The 25990-nt window shown below is 49.5% G+C and overlaps 1 protein-coding gene across 3 annotated transcripts in view; it reads right to left on the reverse strand.

Annotated features, from left to right (window-relative positions):
* Positions 1–25107, reverse strand: part of RGS19 (regulator of G protein signaling 19) — a 56374-nt gene extending 31267 nt beyond the window's left edge. The window contains exon 1 of one of the 3 annotated variants that reach the window (XM_084646378.1): positions 25014–25107. The gene's annotated coding sequence lies outside the window, so the exon portion shown is untranslated. Of the gene's footprint in view, positions 1–24591; positions 24716–25013 lie in introns of those variants that run through there. The other 2 variants (XM_084646377.1, XM_084646376.1) reach the window with 2 other exon arrangements.
* Between the last annotated feature and the right edge of the window lie 883 nt (positions 25108–25990).

Raw genomic sequence — 25990 nt, forward strand, 5'->3', positions numbered from 1 at the left:
ACCTGGAATGGGCATTATTGAATGATCCGCACAGGTCTCTAGTAGTCCCATGGCCACTTTCCCAGTAACAAGCCAGGGTAACTCATAAGAGCCAAATTTTCAGCCCGAACATACCTCATACATTACGTATACATTGCTTGTCCCTTCCACGAGCAGCACGCCTATGATGCTAGGCGTGCAATACTGCTTCTAACTTTCCATCACTCAAAGCCGCAGTCAGGAATCAAGGGCCTTTCACATAAAGCACCGGTTACCAACAAGAGTGAAAGAAGTTTGTTCTCAGCCTACGCAAAGGGCCTTCACTTTCTGATTCATCCCATACGGATCTGAGTGCTGAGTTACAAATTGTTACCGGTGCATAACCAAGGAGGAGCCGTTCCCGCTTTACACACAAAGTAAGGGTGGTTCTTTTGAGTTTTCTGGCCACAAGTTACTCAAAGAAAAACACAATCAGAAATGCAACCTCAGTTTCCTTTTTTCAATGAAATGCTCCACGCACTGTCACCGGCTGAGAGCTCTGCACCTGGAGTGTTAACCCAAGACTGAAGTAAAGTGAAAACTGATTTGAGATTGCCATGCTTGGGCTTCCCCTACTCTGCTGATGTCACCAATTCCAGCATTTTCCAGAGGGGGAGGCATAGCCAGAGGGAGACCCTGAAATGCCAGCACCAATCAAATCCCAATTTTCAGTTAATACTGGAAAGAAGCAATCCCATAGCATGACGGGCAAAAACGGGATTCAAATTAAAGTGAATGACACAGAGGTTTGTGAGCAGGAAAGCGCATGGGACATGTTATTTCTACAGCTTCGCTGGGGTAGGGGCCCCTGAGCGATGAGATCAACAGGGTGGGGAGTGTGCCGTGGGGTGGGTGTCCTGATCTGAATAGCCAAAGAAAAACTGAGCTGATTTTCCAGATCTCCAGGTGCCTGTGCTTGGAGAGCACTTCCCCCAGCTGAAGCATTGGGTTATCAGTCAAGTGCAAGGCCCAACACCAGCTGTTTTCTTCAGCTTCGAAAGGGGGCGAGGGGGCACAATGACCAGTTATCTCCCTTCTACTCCATGACACACCCACACACTTAAAACCCAAACCAGCTTGACAGCAGCCATCCCATGGCTCAGCCCAGGCAAGCAGTTCAGAGAAAGGGTTCCTTTTGCAAAGTCATTCTCTTTCACTGTGCCGGAAAACCAGGGGTTCCCCTTTTCAGTGTGACAGCTTTCTGGTTAGGCCCACCCGCTTCTCAATTTGCCAAGAAGGCACCTCCCTTCCCATGGTCATGAAGCACCGCACCCATCCCCCAGGAGGGCACTGCCTGTCCTTGCCCCTTAAGGCAAGTATGCTCCTGCCTCTCTTCCCAAAGAGATGCCACTCAGCGTATGTCTACAGTATGGAGACTTGTCTACGGTACAGAGACTACACCAGCATTGCTACATCGCCGTGGTTATGCTGGCTTAACTCCATCATGTAGACGTAATGTACACAGAAGGGGTTTTTCCGTCAGTGTAGGAACTTTACCTCCCTGAGCAACGGTAGCTAGGCTGACAGAAGCATTCGTCCATCAACTTAGCTGTGTCTACAAGGGTCGGGGGGGGAGGAGGTAACTGAATTTCCCAGCCCAGTCACACAGACCACATGGTGTAAAACACAGGAACAATGGATGAGACACAACACAGGGGAGCGGAGCTCCAGAGAATGTGCCTGGGAAGTTGTAACAGTGGCTCCCCCAAATCAAGCCAGCAGATACCACTTCATACATCACCAGCTGCTGTTTACACAGGAGGAGGGACCAGGTGAACCACTGTCCCCCAGCAGAGGAAAGCGGCAGTGTTTAAAGAAGGACTTCTCCTAGAGGACACCTATCTTTTTGCCAGTGTATCATAAGCATGAATCTAATTGGCCTTTCATGTGGGTTTCCAGGACTTCCCTGGCTGTTTCTGCTAATCATCAGAGACATCCATTTAGTGTAGTAGTTTTCAAACTTTTTTTCTGGTGACCCAATTGAAGAAAATTGTTGGTACCTGCAACCCAGTGGAGCTGGGGATGAGTGGCTTGGGGTGTGGGAGGGGCCTCAGGGCTGGAGCAGAGGGTTGGGGTGCGGGGGTAAGGGCTGCGGGGTGGGGCTGGGAATGAGGGGTTCAGGGTGTGGGAGGGGGCTCTGGGCTAGGGCAGAGGGTTGGGGTGCAGGAAGGAGTCAGGGCTCTGGGCTGGGGGTGCAGGCTCTGGGATGAGGCCAAGGATGAGGGGGCTCTGGATTTGCGGGGGGCGCAGGGCTGGGGCAGGGGATTGAGGTGTACGGGGGGTGGTCAGGGCTCTGGGCTGGGGGTGCAGGCATGAGGGGGTTGGGGTGCAAGAAGGGGCGTTGGAAGGTTGGGGGGGCTCAGGGTTGGGGCAGGGGATTGGGGCGTGGGATTAGGACATGGGTTTACCTCCGGCGGCTCCCGGTCAGCAGCACAGCCGGGGTGCAGAGACAGGCTTCCCTCCTGTCCTAGCACTGCGGACCGCACTGCACCCCAGAAGTGGCAAGCAGGTCTGGCTCCTAGGCAGAGGCATGCAAGCAGCTCTGCGCGGCTCTCGCTCACAGGCACCGCCCCCAACTATCCCAGATTATTATCTCTGCCAACAGGATCCACGCAGGACACAGCCTTTCCTTTCCACCCATTACAGCCCAATCTGAAGTCTAGTTCTAACTCCATCTGAAGTCAGTTACTACATAAAAGCAATTGAAGCTGTATGGTTCTATAACCTCCTTCAGTCTTAAGGTGGTCCAAATAAGAGCATTTATTGGCTCCCCCCACAAAGGGAGGAAGCCTTGGTCTGTCATGACCTTTTACAGAGCTAGAAAGGACTGAGGTCAACACCAGACTCACTGCAGGATGCAGGAAAAGTTGAAACTACACGCGTGGGTGGGAGACTCTGATTCAAAACACTGACACCTTCAGTGCTAACAAAGGAAACACCATAAGTGGCAAACAGCTGGACAGTCAGACTTCACAAGTTCACACTGTGGCAATCCGCAAACCCTTGCAGTCACATGAAAGAAACAGCAACTCACAACAGTTCCAAGGACTGTTACACTGAAGAGCCCGGACGACCACTCTGAAATGTTTTCAGTTTTACATATTGCACCTAGGGCTCTTGCTAAGTGCGTTCTGAACACACACTAACAGAGGAGGCAGAAACAAACATCATGCTGACAAAATGCCAATACCACTAGAAGATTCGTCCTCCGTCCTCCCTGCAACAACAACAAAAAAAAAACCTTCCTCTTACCAGATGGCCCCTAGGAAGAGCCTGAGCGAATAAGCTTCTCGAGGTGCCTGGAACATCAGCAAATCCGGACTCTTTTAGATCAAGTCAGGGGAAATTCTAGAACAGAGGGTCTTCCCCCACTGCGTGTGGGGCCGGAACACGAGGGGAACCACCAGTTTCTATGGCAACCCGGACCCAAACAGTTTAGACCTTTATAAGGCAAAATCAGCTTCTTGAATTTCACCCAGAACTGAGTGGGAAGCCCTTGCAGATTACAAAGCACAGGTGTATTATGCACCACCATTAAATTGCTATGTAAGCTGGGCAGCTGCAGTCTATATATTTTTAGACACAACAAATCCTGCATCTTGGCAGGGGGGTTAGACTAGCCAGATGACCCTGGTGGTCCCGTCTAACCCAATGATTCTATGTTACTGGCTCATGTTTTTGAATGGGACTGAAATGCAGTCCCCAAGCAGAGTGCATTCTTGCAATCCAGGGCTCTCAATCCAAGGATCTCAGTGCACTTTGCCAAAGGGGCTGGAAATGTCCCCAGCACACAGACTGGGCAACAGAGGCTCATAGACAGGCCCCAAGTCACACAAGTTAGTAGCAGGGTTTCCCCAAGACTTCTCTACTCTGACCACTGAACAGCCTCCCACGCAGGATTTCAACGACATTCAGCTATGCTCTTCACACCAATTTGCACTGTACAATCAAGGGGGTGTGTGTGCGGGGGGGTGTGTGTTATGCCATCCCTTAGGGAGAAGAGTTCTCGACACTCCAGTCAGAATGTCTGTTTGCTTACTCGCTAACTCATGGCATCAGGTAACATAACCAGGCTCAGAGACATTTCTGCACCCCATGTGCACTCAGGACAGCTTTATTCAGTTCCCCCACCCTGCCCCTATAGGCAGGAAAACGCAGCATTCGCTCTTCAGATCAGCCCCGTGTGCTCTTGCCGTTTGCACAGGAATTGTACCGCTCCTCTGATCCCCTGCCCGTTCCCCTCGCAGCAGTCAGATTACTAGGAGCTCAGCAACACTACAAGGGCCGATCTTCCAGGCGCTCAGAGAGCGGTCCCACTGTGAAATTAATGGAGCAGGCAGAAGTTTGCGGACTCAGCCCTAGGTTATTTTGTAACACTACATTGGGACTGGACTTGATGCTTTAGAGACAGAGAAGTCACAGTGCTTGGAAACTGAGTGAGTCAATATAAGGGATGGGGATGGAGAAGAAATCCCATCTGATGACAAAATTCATGCTGGTGACGCCCGTTTGCTGCGGGACAGGATGCAGCAGTTCGAATGCTCCAGGCTCTAGAGCAGTGGTTCTCAACCTGCGGCCCAATCAGCACACGTGCGGCCCACGTGACATCCTCGGAGACATACAAGTAGTGTACACATTGTGTGGATGAGGCCCACATAACACACAGAGAGCTGCATATGCGCCCCACAGTGGTAAATAGATTGAGAACCACTGCTCCAGAGGGACTCCCAAAGCTGCTCTCCGAAACACCTGGCATGTCTCAGTGCAGTGAGCAACACTCTGCCTACGCAGATGACGGCACCCCGCACTGCGATGGCTGTCTCACAGCCTCGGCAGCCTGCACTTGCTACCTGGCAGCGGTACAGGAAGTTGTACGAGCTATTATTAGGGTTCATATTTTTCTTTAGCAATGTAGTTTAAAAAAAGAAAAGAAGGTGGGGCTTGAAAACATATCAGACAGTTACAAGCCATGGACGCCAGCCCCCAAGAGAGAAACCCAGAGTGCTCCACCATCTTGGCTGCTTGGGGCAACGGTGCTGCCATTAGGTCTCGCTGTTCTCCTCCAATCCTTAGCAAACAGGAGCTCCAACTAACAGCCCAGAATAGGAACCGATCATTGCCACGCTACTGTCGTTGCAAGGGTTCCCCAACTAATACCTGAACCAGTCCAAGAGCCAGGCCCTGATCTTCAAAGCCCACCATGAATGGGGACCAAGCTACTCAAGGGGCTGTCTCTCCCTCCACAGCCATGACAGCCGTGCACCTCAAGAACAATGGAGCTACCCATGTGGAGTCTCTCAGGGACGCGAGCCCTCCCAGAGACGAGTGCAAGGACTTCGAAACTTGCTCCATCCAAATCCAAGCCCATCAACACCCAACACTGAGATAATGCCGAGAATCCATCACCGCAAGGTGACAAGGGAAACAGACGAAACTTTAATGCTGGCCTTGGCTGGCAGGTGCCAGCTAGTGCTTTCCTTTCCCCCTCATCAGCTAAACACTCAGTGGCCCTCTACTTGTTCTCCACCTCTTCAGGGAGCAAATGGGAGGCAGGGATCAAACCAGTGGAAGCGACAGCAGCTCAGGAGAGCTCTCTATGGTAAAACCAGCAGTCCCAGCCGAAAGCCCCTCTCTCTGTGGGGAGCAGCAGGCACTCGCCAGTGGGGAAATCTGTCACTGCTGGCAAAAGAGGGGTGTGGGGGGGGGGAGGTGTCCTCACCCTGGATAGAGGCAGGGCCATTTACTTCACTTGCTGCTAACATATGATTTCCTGGATCAATTAACTAGGGGCGGTTGAACATTTTCTCTCTCAAAGCATCTACTTTACATGGGGAAAACAACTGATTTTTTGGTCTAAAATCAATGCCTAGAAATGAAAACATTTCAATTCTGAAATGCCACCATACTGTCTCATGAGAGTTGCCATTCAGGTGCCGCATGCTCCCATTCTCCTCTCTGGGCCAGGCTCCCCAGCTGGATTACATCTCCCAGGATGCACCACAACCACGCACCTGCCATAATACACCACCTCCCCTCACCAAGAGGGGAGCCCATGGCGCGTCATGCAAGATGCAGTCAAACCTGGCCGACAGACACAATAGGGAGTATGAGGTATCTGAACTACAGCTCCCAGGAGGCACCACAGCAGCGTTTCAGAAAACCAAAATATTTTGGTTTTCATCTCGGCCCCCCCCCCCCCCAAAAAGGAAAGTTTTCCTCAGAACAAAACCTCATTTTCCAGCTACCTACACCATAAATTCCTTGGGAGCAAAGTCAATAGTAGCTTGTCAGTGAGCCATGCAAGCCCCCAACCACCATTCTGCCCCCTGCCTCATGAAGCCTTGCTCAAGTTTCTGACCCTTCGCGATCATGTAAATTCTCCGAGCCTCCACCTTCCCCCATTTCTTAGGGGGGAGTAATGCATCCCTACCTCACAAGTTGGGCAGCGAGGCCTAGCTCCTTAGGGTCTGTGAGGTCCTTTGAGATCCCCGGATGACCAGTGCTATTGGAGTGCAAAGCAAAGTATTGTTAATTTCCCCTCTGCATTTCATCACTTTTATAAATTCAGCTTCCAGCAACAAATGCAGATGAGTCTGTGCAGCTGGTGGGAGAGGAGAGACACTTTTATGGGATCTTTTTACCATCCAACAATTGTGCTGGCATCCCAGAACAGAAACTAAAAGCCAGACACTTATTTTAGACTCAGGGTTGGGAGGGAGGCCTAGGCCTTAACCAGAAAAGAAGGAGCGAACCAAGTTATTTCCAGTCAAGGCTGGTGATAAAGAATGGGTGTTATTTCCCACTGTACCTCCAGCCTCTCTTGCTGCCCCCTCTTTTCACCCAATGAACCAGACACTCGGACAGAGCTTGCTTTAGGAGAAGGGGGAGCCAAGAAGGCCAATCCTACCCAAAACGGGCACGTGGCATCAGAGCTGAGCCAACAGAGGAACATGTTTCCCCATGAATATTCACTCACATCTGAGAGTAAATTTTGATTGGGTCACGACTCTAAAACCCTTTCACTTTCTCATCAGCACTAGAGCTTTCTCAGAGGTGAACACTTGTGTTAAACGCAATTTAAGCAAGAATACTGGTCAAAACTACGTAACTAATCAACACAATAGGGACTGCGAACATCCAGAGGAGAGCAACAAAAATAATACAAGGTTTAGAGAACCTGACCTATGAGAAAAAGCATGTTCACTCTTGAGAAAAGAAGACCGAGTGGGGACCTGATAACAGTCTTCAAATCTGTTAAGGGCTGAGGACGGTGATCAATTGTTTTCCACGTTCATTAAAGGTAGGACAAAAAATAATGAGCTTAATCTACAGCAAGGGAGATATTAGGTTAGATATTAGGAAAACCTTTCTAATTACAAGGGTAGTTACACTCTGGAGTTGGCTTCCAAGGGAGGTTGTGGAATCTCCATCATTGAAGGTTTTTAAGAACAGGTTGGACAGACACCTGTCAGGGATGGTCTAGGTTTATTTGATCCTGCTTCAGTGCAGGGGGCTGGACATGATGACCTCACAAGGTCCCTTCCAGCCCTACATTTTTATATTTCACAACAGACTGCCCATAAGTGACCTGCAGACTGTGAATCTGCACAAGGTAAAGCCCGCAAAATATTCAAGAATTCGGACACCTCCTTGTGAACAGAAATAAGCAGGGAGAGGTCTCAATTTTCCACCACACCAAGCATTGTCATACAAGCCTGTGAAAAGGGACATCAAACACTATCAGATCAGGATTCTATACCACAGGCAATGTTCAATACCTGCTTTGCACAGGTTTAAGCAACTAACCAAATTGCAAGGCAGTAGAGATTGATGCTCAACAGTCTGTCCAAGAGGTTACATGTTGCAAGTTATTTGTTCACCTCCCTTCCACCTGTCTAAACACCCTCCTGACTTGTTAGTTCACCTGAAAGCCAAGACATCTCCTACTTGTTCAGTGATTCTAGCCAGGTAACTGAGTTTGCAGCATTCTGCCCTGGCTGAATCAGGTAGAGAACTTTTGCACCTTCAGTGACCATCTTCTCACTAGCCCTAGTCATTCCCCGGACCTGGCAGCATTACTCGCAGCTCCACTTCTTCTGTGGCTGCCATCTCTACATCAGATTTTCAGTTTTCAGCACAGTTTCCCCCCCGGGTTTAGTTCTTACTGATGTGTGTTCCTGTTCGTTGTTGGATCAAGGCTTCAGCACAATGGAATATGAGAAATTAAGAGATGGCAGCGGGGAACACCATAGGCCGGGGCAACCCGTAGGACTCAACTGCAGACTCATTCCGTAACTAGGCAGCCCTAAGAATTGCTGCAGGCCTCTTCCTCAGCACAAAAACCATAGGGATGACTGGATCCAGGAGGAATATGAGCCCAGGGGCTCAGGCAACCGGATCTGTGTTAAAACCAACAAAACCTATGGAGAGAGAGACACGCACAGGCTCACTGGGGTAGGGTGTACAACTGCTGCCAGTCTACCTGCCTGCTGGAAAATCAGGCCTCTCCTTTGTGCCGGCAGCAGACAGATCCCAGCAGAGCTGTTAAAAGCTCCTCTCTTCCTACTCAGGTATCTCCTTATCAACAATGTAGCTCAACTGCCAGTGGCCAATGATTTTACACAGGAGCGAGAAATGCGTCTTCCTTCCAGCCGTTCACCATTCGGAACCCTCATGCCGCAGGGGGCGGGGAGGGGACAGCGCTCTATCATTGGATCCATCTTTCCCAACCCTAATTTCTACGTTTGGTCTGCTGATAACGATCAGATTGCTCCAGGGTTCCCAGCCATTTTCACCCACTGGATTTGTAGAGGGCACATGGCTGTGGGAACAGTCCAACACACTAACCCTAACCTGGCCTCTGTTAACCCTTCGCTTGCTGTTTGCTAGCACAGTCTCTGTGTGACGATAGTGCAGCATGACAACTCTTCCCTATGTTCATAGCTCCACCACGCAGAGTGCTGCAAAGCCGATATACCTACGTGGGGTGCTTTACCCCACATCCCACAATAGGCAGCACTTAAATGGTTAAAAGCCTGAAACCGATTTGCCTAGCTTGTGTTCTGATGTGAGGGCAAAACCCAACTCTCACCCTAATCTGTAGCAACTGTCCCTGAGATTCCACCTACGCTGATCAAAAGCACAGGATAATGGAGTATATTTCAAACCACATAAGGGGGCATATTCTCAGCTAGTGTCCATTGCCACAACTCCATTGACTTTACCAGAGCTGTGACAATCTACGCCAGCTGAGGAGGTCCAAATATATTTTGTATCCACTGGAGTGGTGGGAATCCAGTAGCATGTTTTACTCATCCCACTTTGAACTCCTTCAGAATAAAAAGGAACAGAATTAGCCGCAGTCTGCTCATCAGCAACTTGTAAAAACAGCTTGTGAACAATCAGCATGCGACCGTACCTCTGTATGAACGAAATGGGGGGGGGGGACCAAGTTGTACTTGACTGCGTTGTCCTAAATCTGTCCACAGCCATACAGGGTTATATAAAATGCCACGTATCTGAGCCCTTTTTAGCTACAGTAGCAACAGAACAGAAGCACTAAACTTCTAAGGGTAGCAGGCAGGGAAAGGGAATGGCTCTCGTTAAAATCTAGCAGAATCTTGTAAGGGGTGAAAAGCAACAAGTGTGGCTAATGTCTTGCAAAACTGTTTCAGCTGGGGGAGCCAAATTTCACCGCGATCCTGTCCCCTGAACCAGCGAAGACTGATCAAACAAGAGGAGGCATACAGAACTTCCGAATCAAAGGATCTGTCTTAGCTGAAAGGTCTCAGCCATAAACATGTCTCAGCACTGCGGAATTTGTTTTCCTCTAGGGACCTGTTGAGTTTCCTCAGCAGCAGTGAAATTCTAGGAGGCACGCACATATTAGGTTATATATTTATTAATTGCACAGGGTCTCCAAAGGTATTTTGATACCCCTGCTTAACACTGTCCAGAAAGCTGTGACATCCCTAGAGTTTGATGAGCTCCAGCCAACTCAGGGCACAGATGGGAAGTGAAGACAACACAGTCACCCAAAGAAGTAGGTTATGTTATAAATTCATTTCCCTACACATATCTAATGGGAGTCTCCTAACGGAGTTGCAGTGTGTTCAGCGTTCATTAGAAAAACCTGTACTGCAGTCTAACAATACAATCCATACATGGCTGTTACAGCACCTTGCCTTAGTCTCACACTTCCATAAAAACGTAAGTAATTACTAAGTAGAGTAAAAGCAGCACACACAATAACCAACCCTGACTGAAAATTTTAAAAGACAAGTAGTGGAGGTTAAAGAGCATATTTATAGGAGGATTAATACCACTGTGACAGACAGGCAGCTATTAAACAATCGTTGATGCTCCATAAAAGATGTCTAACAATCAATAATTATTTGTTTAGCATCTGCTTACAACTGAACTGAAGGCATACTTGAACTCTCTTTGAAAGGCATGGCACCATCAACCAACACGGTGGTCCACAGAAAGAGAGAAGGGAGAAAAAATGAAAAAAAAAACAACAGATAAATGTGGATCCAGTTAGGACAGTGGTTCTCAGAGCTGGTCTGCCCCTTGTTCAGGGAAAGCCCCTGGCGCACCGGACTGGTTTGTTTACCTGCCGTGTCCGCAGGTTCGGCCGATCGCAGCTCCCACTGGCCACGGTTCGCTGCTCCAGGCCAATGGGGGCTGTGGGAAGAGGCGCGGGCCAAGGGACGTGCTGGCCGCTCTTCCCGCAGCCCCAATTGGCCTGTTAAATCCTGGGCATCTCTTTGAAAAATGAAGGAGACCCATGTTTTTATTCAATTCTTCCAGTCCTGGAATTAATATTTTGGGGGTGGACCCAGACACACATTGCCAAATGATAACATTCTCAATGTTGGTTACAATTATTATTATTCGGGGCAAGAAATGGATCTGACATTGCCACTTTAAATACACCCCCTGATCACAACAACCAGGAGGGGGAACAAATCATTAAGAATGGTTTTTGTCATCTGAACTCAGAGTTAAAGACAAGAAGAAGGTGACTAAGCGCATCTTCCAAGGAAATGAGCCACCAGTGACAGGGAGACTCAACCCATATGAATGTTTAGAAAAACAAACCTCACATGCAACTGAGCAATGCTGATATCAGGCAAGAATGCCAGAAACCACTGACATTTTGGCTAAGCTGCTGTTATCCAAGTAAGCGAGTTTGATCAAGTCTTTTTTTGCTGGAATAACAGTGGGCTTGCACTCTCTCTGAGATAAGCAACATTCATTTTCTTTCTTTTAACATGTATTTGGGGCTGAGTCCCTTTTAGATGATTATTTCCTTGGAAAACGTGCTGGTTGTCTCAGCTGGGATAGTCAAAGGAGCCTAAGGGGTTGAGACACCTGATTTTCATTGAATTGCCCAGGGGTGTTTGAGGGCCCAACTCCTTTAGATGCTTTTGCCAATTAAAGAGGTTTCCCATCCACTTTAACCCAGGATTTGTAGCACCCAAGAAAGCATACTTGAAGTCTTCATAGCAACACTGGATGCCTTTTGGGAAGATATGCTTTCGTCAAATGCTTGTTACTGGGCTCAAGACAGGAATAACTGGAAGAAATCCTGTGGCCTGTGTTCTACAGGAAGTCAGATGAGATGACCTAATGGTCCTTTCTGGTCTACCTATAGGTTGGGGAGGGGCAAGGGGCTTTGAACAGGGGCCTGCTCTTATTAATTCTAAGAGGGTCTTTTATTTTTTAAACATGCACAAAACAGCGCCAGTCTGGTCTTTAGAAGGAAGTCACACAACGATGAAAAACGCTTAATGAAGAGCCTCCTGGAACCCTAATCCCTCCTCCAAGGAGGGCAGCGCAAATTCAAAACCATATGCAGTGAGCACTCGCTCCGGAGGGTGCGCCTTATACAACACTTCCAGTACCTAGCGAGCACAACTGTCTGCCCTCAGAGCCACGCCGCCCCTCTCCACTCTGCCCCCTTTCCAAGAGGCAGAATTCCCAGCCGTCACTATTGGGTGCTCCGCAAGAGGAAGAAACATGGAATACACCCAATATGTCAGTGCCATGGGCCAGACAGCAGAATTCAGCCCTGCTTGCTGCTTGGAACGCCTGCTCTAAGCAGCTTGCAAAGCAGGTTAGCAAATGATGCTGTGTGTTATTGAAACAGTACGGCAATTCCCCCTTCTCTGAACACATTAGCGGATGCGGTCATTTCTTCAGGGACTCTTTGGTTTGAACACATTCAGTTGTTTTAAAGCCTGTCCATGCCCCCAGAGGCTTCCGTAATGGCATGCCCCCCACGCACCGCATCCCTAGCACAGCCCTGACCAGCCCTTCATTTCCCTCTTCTCCCCACGTGGCTCGGCAGGTTGCTGGCTTTGCAGTGGGTGGAAGCCTGTCTTCCCTACCTTGATCAGCCAGAGAGGTCGCTGTTGAGCAAAGAGGTGCTCCCTCCCCTCACAAGGGGAGTCAAGTGCACTTTCTCCAGCTGCCGTCAGTAGGAGGTGGCAGAGACGCAAAGCACTGGCCCTAAACACAGAGGGGCGTGTGGTTTTTAATGTATTTTAACTGGGTTTACAGGTGCATTCCAGGGGTTACGTTAGGCAGCCCAGTCCCTGACACCACTCGCACTTGCTTCATGCAGAAGGCAGCAATATATAAAACATAACTTGTATGCCCCACCCTTGGGCAGTACAGGGAATGGGATTAGCCTGAGGTGACAAAGCTCCTTTGCCCAGTGTGTCTCTGATAACTACACTCCTCAGCCTGCTAGAGCCCAAGCATGGCCGGTGTGTGACACACCCACCCTGGGGGACATGCAATAAATTAATCCTGCAGGGAAGCTGGAAAAGCTGTGGGATTTGTGTAGGTGACTCTTTCTGCAGCCCCACTGCCATGACTCTTCACTGCGGCAGTAAGGAATTCTCAGCAATGAAAGCAAGGGGACACTGAATGCATGAAGAACACAGGGGACCGAAAGGAGGGTGTAACGCATTGTCACGCCCTGGGATGCAGTCTGGAAGCTCTAAGACACACAACTGGGTGAGGCTGGATGAATCTCCAACCCAGCTGTGTGTTTTAGAGGGGGGCAGTGGTTTCTCCCGGCTCCCAGACTGCACCCCAGGGGGACAACCCATCACAGAGGGGCATTGCACAGGCATGCAATCAGTGACTGTGTCTAAGCATAGGAAGATTTCATTTAATAGGCTGAAATGAAAAAAACAACCACAAAAACAAACACATCCCAACAGCAGACAAACGGGAACTCTTAAAACTTAACTGAAGAACACTGCCCCAAATCTCCGACTAAACAAGGCTATCCCATTATTCTCTCCAGACCAATGAGAACCTGAACTTCAATTGTCAGCTCTTTGGGGCACGAACTGTCATTTGGTTCTGTGTTTATACAGCACCTAGCACAATGGGGTTCTGGTCCACATATGGGGCTCCTAGGTGCTATGATAACACACATAATAACCAAATAAAATCTCCCCCATCAGCTCCTAACACATATGGTTAAAGCTATCTGCTTAGCTTCAAGCTACTGTAGCCTGGCACAGGAGATCTTTTGCCCTAACATCTCAAGTCTCCTCTTTTGTCACTGATGTTTTCACCTGCCAGCACCCATCCTTATTCCCTGAGCCCGTGTTCCCTAACCTCGGCACTTGCTCAGTTTTCAGCAGGGGAAGTCAGAGGGAGAACTGACAGACCGGTTTTTCCCAGGTGCCCTCGTACTCCACAAGGTGTATTTTTGCTGCAGGCATCAGAGCTCTCCCCTCTGTGGTCAGACAGTGGAAGTCTCCAAGAGAGGGTTTCCCTGACTGTTAAAAAAAAAAAAAAAAAAAAAAAAGAGGCCCGGGGGCCGCTCAGGTCGGGAAGGAGCGGTCAAGCCAAACTCTCTCCAGAAGCAAGAGACGCTTGGAAACTTCCAAGAAAGATGCAGGGTAAATGGGTTATTTACAGTTACCTTATGCTCATAGCTTACAGATGTACAAACAGTTCAGGACTATAGATGGCGAACATCATCCTGGGGTGTATTAACAGGAGTGTCATATGTCAGACACGGGAGGTAACTGTCCTCCTCTACTGGGGAGGCCTCAGCTGGAGTCCTGTGTCCAATACTGGACACACTGGGAAGAATCCAGAGGAGAGCTACAAAAAACAAACCGTTTGGAAAGCCTGACCTGGGAGGGCAGGTTTTAAAACCTGGGCACGTTCAGTCTTGAGAAAAGATGACTGAGGAGGGACCTGATAACAGTCTTAAAATACTTTAAGGGCTGTTATAAAGAGAATGGTGTTCGATTGTTCTCCATGTCCACTGAGGATAGGACAAGAAGCAATGGGCTTCATCTGCAGGCAGGGTGATTTAAGTTAGATATTGGGAAAATCTTTCTAACTATTAAGGACAGTTCAGCTCTGGAACTGGCTTCCAAGGGAGGTTGTGGGAATCCCTGTCCTGGAGGGTTTTAAGAACAAGTTGGACAGACACCTGTCAGGGATGGTCTAGATTTACTTGGTCCTGCCTCAGTGCTGGAGGCTGAGCTACGTGGCCTCTCAAGGTCCCTTCCAGCCCTGCATTGCTATGATTCCATACCGGTGGGGCAGAAAGAAGAATGGAGGCGATTTTATCCCGTGGGAAGAGGCAGATTATTTTTGTTTTTTCTCTTCTCGTCTCTCAGCATGTGCTGCTCAGGGGAGGTGCATACAAATAGGAATGGTGGAGAGAAGTTCATCTGCTCATTCCCTACCTGAAGTCTAATTCTCTGCTTTTGCCATCACTGTGACCTCCACAGAAAGCAGCAGCAATGTCTGAAACAAGGGGATTATAACTTTGAGCAGCGGAAACCGATTAACTAATTCTTCATAACTAGGAACAAGCAAAGCAAAGCACAGAAGATGAGACCATGCCCTGCACGGGCATAACGGCTCTGGACTCCACAGCATTCTTTCCCAGGAGATATCAGCTACTCTGTTACAGGGTTGTGGTTAGCACCAAATTTGCAAGAGCCTAATACTATACCCATGCTCCAGAGAACCTTGCTGAACCTGAATCAACAGGTCCAATCTCCATCATTTGCCTTTTTTCTCCATTGCTCTCCACTCAGAGTCTGCCTTTCAATTCACTAGTGGTGTTAAGCGAATCCAACCCTCTCACTTATGGGAATAAATTACACAAAATACTCCAAGTCGACTCCCTGTGAGCCACTGCTGCATCCAGCAGCCCTTGCAACACCACCATTCCAAGACTAAGTGAGAGTTTCCACAGCAGTTAGCATCAGCAGGCCCTTCTGCATCTCTTCCCCATCTGAGTCCTGGCAACACTAGCACCAGTCAATACCCTGGGGGGAATTCTGGCTTCCGTTTACACCTGGCCATGCCTGCAGACTCTGAGGATCTGCCCTCCAGTCTTCAAAGGGGGTGCAGAGGTGTAACAGAAAGGTAAGACCTGGACCCATATGCTGAGAAAGCGAAGGCAACCTGCAACACCTTTCAGCCTCAAGACTTCATCTCAGGAGATGAGGCTCAGAGTGGTTCCCTTACAATCAGCACAAGGATGAAGAGAAATTAGAACCGTCAGCCACAGGCTTAAGGACCACCCCTTCAAAAGGCACCCCAAGCCGTCCAAATGGCCTTTCCTTCTTTCACACTCAGTTGGAAATGCGTGGCCTATGCTCATACCTCTCTCAATTAACTCAAAGGCCTGGATGCAAGCCACTGCTAGGCTCACCGATCACAGCACCAGGTCCTCTTCACTATCACCAGCACACGCAGGTATCAGTCCAACTCCCAAGGGCAAGGATGAAATAAGAACCTTTCTAGCATCACGCAACATCCCTCTGTGCTGAACTGAAGGTGGGGGAAGCAATCTTATGCCACTTCTCCTCTTGTAAGAAGTTCGAGCCCTGGGTGGGATGGAAGGAGGACTCCTGGGCAGCCACTCTTTGTACACTGCCGTGCAACATGTTATTAAACCCAACCTCCTCTGCGGACATGGTGCTTTCCATGGAAAATTCTAGTTACGTTCCCTTTGACTAACACATGGCAACTGTTCTGGAAACTTTCTGTAAACATCCAGGAAAGCATCCTCCATGTTTAATCATATGAGGAGTAACCTAGTTAAAAACACTTGGGTCTGTTTAGCATTTCAAAGGCTTTCTGATAACAAAAAAAAAAAACCTAAGCAAACCACTGAGCCAGTTTGAAAAAAAACAAGACAAAACGGACCAGGTGGCAACCCCAAACTCCTTGCAAAGGAGAAGGAATCAGGTCTCATGAAAAGCTTTGAGCACTGGCTGGAGAAAAAGCTCTCTCTACAAGGGAGGTCAAGTTTTAAATAGAGCATGTGACTGTTGGGCCATCCTCCATCCCAAATCTTGTTCTAAATTAATGCCCAGCTCATTAGTCCCCAGCACACCACACCTTTTCCTCTTGTGATTGAAGTCTGTGCATTTTCTAGCAAACGAACCGTTAGGAACATTCACAGGCAGAACAAGTTTAAAGTGAATACAAGCAAAGTGAATTGAACTTGTAAGTGTCAGAATGCACACCAGGAAAAAAAACAGTTCTCAATGATAATCAGTCCAATCACAATGTAACAAATGGTTTAGAGATGGTAGATTGTTCATTAAAAGGTGGCAAATTCATAACTGATAAAAGGAGACAGTTTCCCAATCAACACAAAATTAGCCTGTGAAACTCCCTGTCACAAGTTGTCTGAGGCCAAGAGCTCAACAGACTTCAGGAAAAGACTAGACATTTATATGCATAGCAAGAGTACCCAGAGTTCATAGCAAATACTAATGAAACAAGCAAGAGTTTTCGAAGTTCTATAAAACCCCACACTCAGGGCATAAACCAACTTCTAGCTCTTGGGATTCAGAGGAAGATTATCTCCTAGGGTCATCTCATCTGCAAGGCTTCTTCCTCCGAAGCAGCTGGTGCTAGCCACTATCAGAGAAAGGACACTGAGCAAGACGGAACTTGGGTCTGATCCAGCCTGGCAATTGCTACATTCCTAGAAAGAAAAGCTCAGTGAGCTGTAGCTCACGAAAGCTTATGCTCAAATAAATTGGTTAGTCTCTAAGGTGCCACAAGTCCTCCTTTTCTTTTTGCGAATACAGACTAACACGGCTGTTACTCTGAAACCTGTCAACTGGCTTAATGAGTTATTTGCTATGGGGGAGTCTCTTGGTTCTCTGAAGGCTGCACACAGGAGTTTAACACACGTGTGTCATGAGGATGTGAGAGTTAACCTCCTGTGAACCACAACCCCTAGAAACCAATGAAACAGCAAGCCAATTAACCCAACACCCAGCTCCCCACTCCATCTCTATCCTCGTTCATTTTTACCTAGACATGTACGGGGGGGGCGCCTACCACCGGAGCACATGAGGTAGGGAAGGATTATTCACATTTTACAGGTGAGGAAAGCAAGGTACAGAGCCCCGGTGACTTGCCCATACTCCCACAGGAGCTGTGGCAGAGCCAGAAAACAACAAGACCATTCTTCCTCATGTTTTATGGTGCCAGTCTCTCCACACAAGACCATCTATCCAGACTGATCACATGCCCTCCATATCACCATGGTTTCTGAGCCCCTCCCAAGTACTGAGAGTGAGCTAGACCATCTCTGCCTCCTCCTGCTTAGCCCACAAACACATACCCATGGGTAACTGAGAGCCCTGCCCTCCGCTTGCACCTCTGAGCTAGGCAGGTCGTCAGACATGACACTGCGTTTAAAAGGCTAGTACTGTCATGGGAAGAGGCACCGCGGTTCTGCTGCTGCTGCCCCGGTAGCAGGAGTTGGGAGTGCTACAAAGGCACCAGACTCCGGAAGAGGAATGCTGCTCCGGTCATGTCGCTCAAAAGTCTACTCGAAGGCCATGAAAAAGCAGTGCAGGTGGGTGAGAAATGGCCTCTGGTCACTCCCTTTCCCCGGATCTTGACTCTTTTTGCAAATGTGAAAGTGGATGGCTCGGGGGACAGGGGATTAACGGCACAGAGAGCTTTCGACCCGGAGCGTCATCTGTCGCGCTCTACCTCATGTCGATAACATCTGGAAGTTGTTACTTGCTACAGGCCTGAGCAAGACGATGGGGGGCAATGGGGTCAGTATCACCAACAGTCAACACAACGAATTGCGTAGGTCTCAGCCCATGTTCCCGGGAGTTCACACTACAATTGCAGCCCTTGCTGGCAGCCTCAGTAGAGGCCCAGGATTTGACAGGCCGCGAAGGGCTCTTCACAAAGAACTAAGAAGGGCTAGGTCAGGCTGGAGGCTGGCTGGCAGAGAGTGGTCTTGAGGAGCTGGGCCTGCACCAGTTCTGAGAATAGAGGAGTTCAGTTTGCAGGACTGTCACTAAAATACCTCTCGCTAGCACTAAAGTCACTCACAGCAAGCAAAAGAACTTTCTCTGCCTTGGACGCTGCATCCGTATCACAGAGTTCTTTTTCGGAGAGCTAGCTTCAAGCTTTCCTTGCTTCATACCCATTGGCTTCTCTCTGCACTTATATCCAAAACAGTGCTTGGACATTTGCTTTCTGCTGGAGGAAACTGTTCAAGAACTAGTCAGTCTCGTGTCTGTGCATGAGACACAGAAGGGGAAAAGAAACCCTTCTTGTTGGCTATCTGACTTCCCTTCTGATACACCACGTTAACAGCAAGGCACAGCTCCCACAGAGCAGGCTGTCTACACAAGCCTCGCTAACACAAGCCGGCCAGCTGCTTTTCTTTCCTCAGAGCTATCATCATTGACATAGATTTTGCAGCCCCACACAGCAAGAAGGGGGGGCTCAGGCTTTGACTTCCCACTCACAATACGGTACCAGTACGGCAAACTTTCAGCACCGTTGCAAAGGAGAAAAGTTTGTATTTTAAAATTTTGCATGACATATTCTGTGCAACAAACTTTTAAAAACACACAAAAGCCCGTGGTATGTTAATGAAGCACCTTCCAAGGGTCAAACCACACCTTTCAAACTCTTGTCAGAAGCAGGAGGATGGCTGGAGAATTGGACAGGCGAGTTGTTATATAACCCAACCCCCTAATACACAGTTTCCCAAGGTCAGGAAACCCCTTTTTCATTTCTAATGGTCCTAATAACATTTTTTGTTCAAGCGAAATCCCTTGATTTCACAAAATGTCCAAAGGCACAGGCTTGGCAGGGGCAGGGGAGGACTCAAACAGTTCCCTGCAATTTAGGGCTAAACCCATTACTGTCAGTAACCATGACAGGACTCGTTTACTATGAGCCAATCACACTGAGTGAGGTTTCACTCTCCGGAATGCCCGTAACTCTTAGACAGCGGCAGAGTCAGTGCTGAAATAACAGTCCAGCTGTGAAGCATCCCTACCATACAAGCCCAGAAGTTGGAGGCAGCTCCTGCAGAGATCGGGGGAGGCAGAAAGCACCTAAAAACAAGCTTCAGAAAGGCTCAACTTTCTCAATTCACAGTGCCAGCAGGATCACAGTGCTGCTCGGTCTTTCCCAGACACACCTGTGAAGGAAGACGCCTCTTCTTGAACCAGATTTGTGTGTTGCAGCCACATAAACAATCTATCGAACAATAAGGCCTTCTTTTCCATATACAGCCAGGAGGATGCGAAATCCCGCGACCACATTTGGTGTGTTTCTACCTCTCTTTCCTGAAGCAGGAGGAAGAGGGGAAACTATGGATTTCTAGCTGAACACAAGCGGAGAAAAGATCTATCCCCCATCACTCCGTGGGAATCGAGAAAGGTAGCAGACTGAGCCCAAGTTCAGAGATGGCTTTTTATTGACTGCACGCTGTGGGGTGTTTTAATTACCAAACGTTTTTCATAAGCATAGTTTTACCCCCAGTCCCATTTGACTACATACTACTGAATCTGACACAGTATTGACAGCTTGTGTTGACTCACTAATAGCTTTAGGAGTGGCATGAGCATGTTTGGCTTCCACATTAATGCCCTGACCTTGCAAAAATTTAAGCGCATGCATAATTGATTTCAACGGGATTACTCGCACGCAAAAAGGTTACGCGTATGTATAAGTCTTTGCAGGGTCAGGGCATTTTCCATTTAGTCTGGAGAAGAGAAGACTGAGAGGGGACAGGATGATAGTTTTCAAGTACATAAAAGGTTGTTACAAGAAGGAGGGAGAAAAATTGTTCTTCTTAACCGCTGAGGATAGGGCAAGAAGCAATGGGCTTAAATTGCAGCAAGGGCAGTTTAGGTTGGACAGTAGGAAGAACTTCCTAACTGTCAGGGTGGTTAAGCACTAGAATAAATTGCCTAGGGAGGTTGTGGAATCTCCATCATCGGAGATTTTTAAGAGCAGGTTAGACAAACACCTGTCAGGGATGGTTTAGATAATACTTAGTCCTGCCATGAGTGCAGGGCTCTAGACTAGATGACCTCTCGAGGTCCCTTCCAGTCCTATGATTATATGATTCAATAAGATGGCATCGTAGAAATGCATGTTATTCATAGTAAATTTGAAATGTTCAGAATTGTTGCTTTTCTTTCTTAATTGGCAATTGGTCCCACTTTCATGGTCCCGTTTTCATAGTATGTCAGTACCAGTTTCAAGGAGAAATGGGCCCTGAATGTTAAAACTGCTTTGTCCATGATGTCCATATCATCATTTCCCAATGTTTTTACAGCAAAAGTTAGCTTCCCAAAAGTGTGACAATTCCGGGCTGGGGGGCTGGGGGGAGACATAGGTTGAACAGAACTGGAGAAAGAAGGGGTCAGGTTTCTGGAGGAACCTACTTAGGTGTCCTCCAGGAGCTCAGTAACAAACAGAGCCCAGACTGCTAGCTCCCAAACTCCAGAGCATCAGCATATAACCGTGGCCTCTCTGCATGCTCAATAAAGATCTCTTTCCTGCAACTCTGCTTCATTACTTATTGCTTGTGAAACATTGTGGCGGAGATTTGTGTACAAGATTCTTCAGAATGCAGCAGCTACCAGGGTGAACCGTGGCACATGGCATGACGCCTCTAGAAACTCGGCATTTAATTACACACTCTGCAGCCAGCTTTCTAGTGACACCCAGCGCTGGTACTGAGCCCTAGCAAAAGCACAAGAACTCCCCAGGGCCTGCCTGGCTTGGATTTAAAGAATTAAGAAAGAACTGACAAAAATGAGCAGAATAAAATACTTCGGTCACCACTCAGAAGAGAAAAGGCGGAAGCAGAATGGACTGGAATGAAATACAAAGCAGTGACAAAACCATGATGGAGAGCACTAAGCAATCAGGGAAATAATTTGATTGGCTGCGACGAATAAATTAAGCACCTATCTAGAACTAGGAGGGGCCCTGGTATCGTTCATAATGGTTACAATTGTGCATGTAGCTTGAGCTTAAAGAGGACACTCTGCAGATCAGAATTTTTAAGAAGTCTTTGGCAAGGGTGGGGTGATGACAATTATAATTATCCTGAGCAGGTTAAGATATTTCACACTTCAAGTTTCCTGGTAACTGGCCACCAATAACTTCTGAAAGCTTGCTAGAATTGCTATAAAGTTACCTGGTGCACAACCCAACTTCCAATTTTACACCACCATGAAATGTTTGGGGGATTCCCACCCCCGTTTATCCTCTTCCTCACCCTGTTTCTCAGTAATTACTGGTACTATCCAAAATTTTTTTAAAAAAAATTGTTTACTGAAGTATCTAAATCACTCGCTTTAAAATACTTCCTGTGAACTCTAAGAATGCAGTGCCTATGCAAAGCCAAGTAAGGAACCAAACAAGTAGAAGGAAGCCTTGTGGACCAGGAGTAAACTCTGGAGCATACAGGGTTACAGCAGGGTGGAAAGATGCCCTGAACCCCAGGGGAAACTGAGTGCAAAGGCAACAATAAAACTGAATTGCCTCCCGCTTTCCTCTTCGTAGGCCTTGTGACAGATCTGGAGCTGCTCTGTAATAATTTATGAATAGTGTACGTTGACCTGGTTATTGGCATGTGGACACTCACACATTGGTTTAGCTTGATAGGAAAAACAAGCAGGAAGTAAGAGAATGACTCAAGATCAGGGCTCCTCAGCCAACGTCTGAAAGTGAAGGAACAAGGCCCAGACTGTCAGCTTTGAAGATTTTAACCCCTTCCCAGCCAACCTGCAAAACTAGTTTTGTCCCAAAGGGCCCAAGCCCGGAAATGCAGACGAACCGAATAATTCTGGCAGTTTAAAATGGGTTTCTTTCAAGAGAAGGGGGAGTTGTTCAGGGAGCAGCCACCGGGGCAGGAGGGGGAAAGGCGGTTCTGAAGAAATTAGGCCTGTCTAGGCTGCCACCAGGGACAGTACACCTCTCAGTACGACAGACATGTGTACACCACCCGTTGTATCAAAATCCTGTTTCTCTAACTGGTTTGTTTTGACAACAGGAACAAAGACCGCTGGGGTTTTAAGAAGTCTGTTTTGGTCACTGAATACCACTGGTCCCAGACTCCCACAGGAAAGAACCACTGGGACCCAAACTCAGTTGGATCTGCTGGGTAAGCACAATTGATGCGCAGAGGACCCTAGCCCAGGCTTGGTCTCAGTATGGGAGAATGGTACAGCTGCGTCCCGGGATAGGCAAAGACACAAGGCCTTATACCTACGGGGGTGCCCTCAGAGACCAGGGGGGTAGAGAGGCGCCGCTAGCCCTGCACCTGTGACAGGCCTTATTGTAAGTGACTGCTTCATTATATTTTTCACTCCCACCCTCTCCAGGCCTGCTTTGGTGCCATAATATGGAAACAGACAGGCCTTTACTGAACTATATTACAGAGACCACCCTGCTCACCGCCTCTTATAGGAAGGAGGAGTTTGGTCAGTTACTGCAGAGCACTCTTTTTTATTAGCATGCAGCTCCGGTCATTTGCGGGGAGGGCTGGTGGGCAAAACGTTGTGTAGGGGAATCTGAAGTGGCATCCGCCCCCAGTAAAACAGCCTGGAAATACCTGCCATTCGGTGCACCGCACTCCCAAGGCGGAAAGCAGCAGCATCCGGCTCTTCACACATTCGATGGTGATTAAGAATCATTCCGAGAGAGCTGACTGCCTTGTATTCAGAGAGGGAAATGAACTCCCCTACAAGCTGGGAAATCCCTCCCACTCACTTTGAACACTTTTTGTTTAGTTTCTTTAAAAAGGCCCTGGCTCTGTGCCAAACCAACAGCCCGAGGAAGCTTCCCGAGACATCCGAGCTTCCCAGAGGAACCTGCCCATTCCCAAGGCACCTCCGCAGGTGATGCTCAAAGGGATGAAGCCACAAGAACAGCCTGCACTTCTCTACCCCATCTGAGATCCACACAGCTCCTTGAAATGTTATTTACACTCCTGTAGGGCCGAGACCCCCCAAAGGTCAGGGCCCCAGTCTATTATTCCCCCACCAACACACACACTCCCCAGGTATCCTTACCCTGCTTGATACATGGGGAAACTGAGTCACAGAGCATGTACGTGATTTACACAAAGGTCACACAGGGAATCAGCAGGAAGGGAACCCAGGAGTCCTGACTCACGGGGTTACCTTTGGGGGTGGGTCAGAGGTTGGTCACTGGGAGACCTCTCCCCTCCTCCGAGCAGTGCCAGAGGCTGCCACAGCCTGCTCCAGGGGGAAGCCTCCTACCAGCAAGGCGGGGAGGAGGATCCTTTTCCCCACTCCCCCCTTGGCTTTGCGTGGCTGCAGGGCAGCAGAACCTCCTCCCGAGGCAGCCTCTGCACGCCCCCAGCAGAGCCAGCTGCAGCTGCCAGGGGCCCGGCCTCTCCCCGCCTCGTGCGAGCTGACAGCTCTGCCACGCGACATGCAAGGCAAATCCCCGGGTCAGACAGACGGCAAAGGCGTGGGGGAGGGAGGGGGCAGCGCCTCCCCCGCGAGCTCTTCCTCCTCCCTGGGGCTTCCCCCACCCCATTAGTCGGCATGCAATTCAGTGACAACCCCCGCATCCGTATCGCCTATCTGCATCTTCCGCGCGCGCACACACACCCCGCTCCCTCTAATCAGTTGCAATCCATTGCACATGGGTTTCATTAGAAAGGATGCAAATGCAAAGGAGCTCAGCTGGAATTCATGCTGCCCAGGAAGCTGAGCGGCTCTTGGGGGCTTACGCCTCTCCTCCCCCTCCCCAATAGACAGCCACACTCCCTCCCTCAGCAGCGGTTTACAAGGCTACCGGCAGCACTTGATGCATTGGGGGGGGGGGTAAAAAGGGACGGCGGCAGCCAGGGGGAGCCCACCCCACTGAATACAAGGCTGGGAGCCAACGGGGGGGGCGGGTTTAGCGTCCACCTCCCAGGAGATACAATCCCAAGCAATGCACTGGGAATGGAGGATTTGCAATTCAGAGCGAGCAGGGGGGGGATTGCAAGGTTGGGGTCGCTCCCTCCCCCCCATCTGCAGCTGGGCTGTGTTTTCTCCTTAGAGGAAACCCCTTTCTTCCCCGGCTCTTGCACAAACGGTGCTGGCCCGTTCGCTCCCCACTCACACAAAAGGGAAGCAAGAAGATTTTTGCATCAATGCTCACACATTTCTAGCAGCAGCGCGGGCCGTGGCGGGTGGGGGGAGCCTGGCTGCAGAGCCAGGGTGCAAAGGGGGGGGGGGGTTTACTCACGAGCTGTGCATCCGAGTCCCCCGCAGCAGCGCAGCCCTCCTTCCCTTTGCTGAGGCACATCCGTCCCCGTCCCCCCTTTTTTTTTAGCTCCAGAATCGACACCCTTAGAGAGACGAGCTTGGAGAGGCTGGCAGGGGCTGCACTGCGCACGCGTCCCCCGGCCCCTGCGATTGACTTCCTAAAGCAACTGCATGCCGTTTTTGCACTTCCTCACGGCAAAAAGCAGCCGCCCGGGCACTGCCTGGGGCAGGGGCAAGCGCCGCTCCTGCGCCTTCTGCAACCGGCCCCTGAACCAGCCTCCGCCACTGCCTTTTCCTCTGCAAAACCAAGCCACGGGCCGGGGCACCTTCTGCCCGAAGTTTGCGCCTCCCTCCCTCCCTCGCTGCTCCAGGGTTGCCTTGCAAGCCACTTTGGCAACTAACCTCCAGCTGGACCACGCTGCCTCTGTCCCTCGGCGAGAGATGCATTAATTTGATGTTTGCCTTGGCTGTCCGGGCGGGAGAGCGCATCCTTCCTTCCTTGCACGTTTTGCAAGTGCAAAGGTTGTGATCAGCGGGCATGTCTTTGGGGCAGCATTGGCTGGAAGTGGGGGGCGGGGGGCGGAAGGGGGCGGCGAGGAAGAGTGGTTTCTCCGTATCAGGAGGGTTGTTCGTTTAAGGGGGAGTATTTGTCACTAAAAACGAGACAATAAAACTCCTGGGGGAAAAAGCGTGCATCAAAACTGCATCCTCTCCAGCGGGAGAAATGGTCCCCTTTGGTTGCTTTAAACCCATTTCCCTGGGAGAAGCTACGTACACATTCCGCCTGTGCCAGGACACGTTCCGAATAGGCCGGGATGTGCCTGGTTCAGTGAAAACCCAACGCGACACCCCCCCCCCCCGCTCGGTTGAGGAGCAGGACCCCCCGGTCAGACGCAGGCACCAGCCGCTCAGACCTTATGTACCAAACACAAGGCCTCTGGATATTCTCGACGGAGTGTTCCCAGCAGAATCGACACGGTCCCCCTTCCACCCATCCGCTCGCACCCCTCCTCATGGCACCGGGGGAATCTTTGCTCCCTTAGGGCCCGAGTCTGCAATCAGTCGCAAAGCCCCTCCCTCCCCCCCCCCCGACCTCAATGGGGGCAGGATCGGGCCCTTCCAGCATAAACTTTCCCAAATCGACAAAGCACACCCCCCCCGCTTTCAATGATGCGGCTGTCAGCCTGTGTGTTCCCTGCCCCCCGTCCCCCAGCCCTGCCATTCAATTCCCAGTCGCTGGATTTGCTTTAGGATTTAATTGGCAGCTCCTCCCTAGACGCCCCCCCTCCCCCACCTCAGTTGACCTATTGGTAAAAGGAACAATAACATTTGGCTTAAAAATCATATGTTTTTAAAGGCAAGCGCTCGCTCTAGACAGA

Source organism: Lepidochelys olivacea (assembly GCF_965140295.1).
Source record: "Lepidochelys olivacea isolate rLepOli2 genome assembly, chromosome: 13".
Lineage (NCBI taxonomy): Eukaryota > Metazoa > Chordata > Testudines > Cheloniidae > Lepidochelys > Lepidochelys olivacea.